Below are 1,870 nucleotides of genomic sequence, written 5' to 3' on the forward strand. Positions count from 1 at the left end.
CCGGTTCCTCGGACCACCACTTTGAGTAGCTCTGGTTTACATAATATCTCTGTATACTTAAGACTGGGTCATTTGATTTTGCTGCGGAGTAATACGAATACATAACATTGAGAAGCCGCAATTACGCTGAAATACTCATCAGGCACTCTTGTAGTTATTTCTGGAACGATGTCGTTTCGCCTGGCTCTGAAGAATATAATGATGGTTTTTAAGTGAATACTTCGTTGAAAAGATTCTCCTCGAAGAAAACGGAAGCTTCTGGCTTTGAACGACGTTAAGTATGTTATACTAATAGGTTTTATATGCATATTTATGTACATATATACTCATATATATGTGTGAATATATGTATGTGGAGGAGCGTGGCTTAGGGGTTAAGGTGTCAGCATCATGATCGTAAGATTGTGGTTTCGATTCCTGTCCCGAGCGATGCCTTGGGTTCTTAAACAAAACACTTCATTTCACGTGGCTCCAGTCCACTCAGCTGGCAAAAATGAGTAACGCTGCGATGGATTGGCGTCCCGTCCTGCTGGGGAGCACATACGCCATAGAAACCGGGAAACCGGGCCCATGAGCCTGGCTAAGCTTCAAAAAGACACATTTATTTATTTTTTTTATATGTATGTATATGTATACATAGATATGTGTGTGTGTATATGTATGTGATAATGTGTATTTGAGAATGTGCGTGTGTCTGCTAATGTGTGTGGATGTGTATGACAAAAGGTGAATGCGTGAATTTGTTCATTTCGGTACAATGCCTTGAATGAAATACGTAAACCAATTAAAACATCAAGAAATACACTTCGACAGCTATATATATTTAATCAAAATTACAAACTTTTGGCTTTTCATCCAATACGATGAATGTGAAAATGTACTTTAATCTAAGCATCGTATCATTTACTGTAATTAAGTTAGCGTTCATATTGTGAGTTTGAAGAATACAAACTAGTTCTCTATTTTCATATAATTTCGTCTTAGAGACGCGCTGTCTCTACATATTAGGCCTCTGTGTTCGCACGCGCGTATATGTGTGTGTGTGAGTGTGTGTGTGTGTGTGTGTCGCTTATATGAGCGCATGTCGTTCAGTGCGTCGGTTTCTATGCGTACTAATATATGTATGCACACGTTCACACATAGACACGCACACATATATAAATGCATATATCTACACACACATAGGCGCACACACACAAAAACACACACACACAACACATATTATATATTGACAAATATACATGTGTCTATATACATATGTCTATATATAATATATATATATATATATATTATATATATATATATATATATATATATATATATATATATATAAATATATATATATAACTATATATACATATATACTATATACATATATGCAAACATACACACGCCGACATATATATATATATGTGTGTGTATATATATATATATATATATAATATATATATATATATATATATATATTATATATATATATATACATATATATATATATATATGCCGGCGTGTGTATGTTTGCATGGGCATCGTACGTATGGTGGACAGTACAACTGTGTGCGTGTGTTTATGTGTGTGTGAATATGTATGTATTTATGCGTGTTTTTGTGTCTGTGTATCTGCGTCTTTCAGACGTCCTTCCAAAGTAAGTTATTTGATGATTTCATTATATTGATATCTACAGTTCATGTTACGACTGGGAGTAAATATTTAGTGGAAAGATCATGAATTGAGACGCGCACATAAATGTCACATACGTCACATCCAATTGAAAACAGACAATCGCCTCCACAGTAGCCATACACAGACACATATACACAGACACACACAAGCATAAAGAAAAATGTATTTATAAAACCACATACAAGCA

The sequence above is a fragment of the Octopus sinensis genome, linkage group LG12, assembly GCF_006345805.1.
Source record: "Octopus sinensis linkage group LG12, ASM634580v1, whole genome shotgun sequence".
Classification (NCBI taxonomy): domain Eukaryota; kingdom Metazoa; phylum Mollusca; class Cephalopoda; order Octopoda; family Octopodidae; genus Octopus; species Octopus sinensis.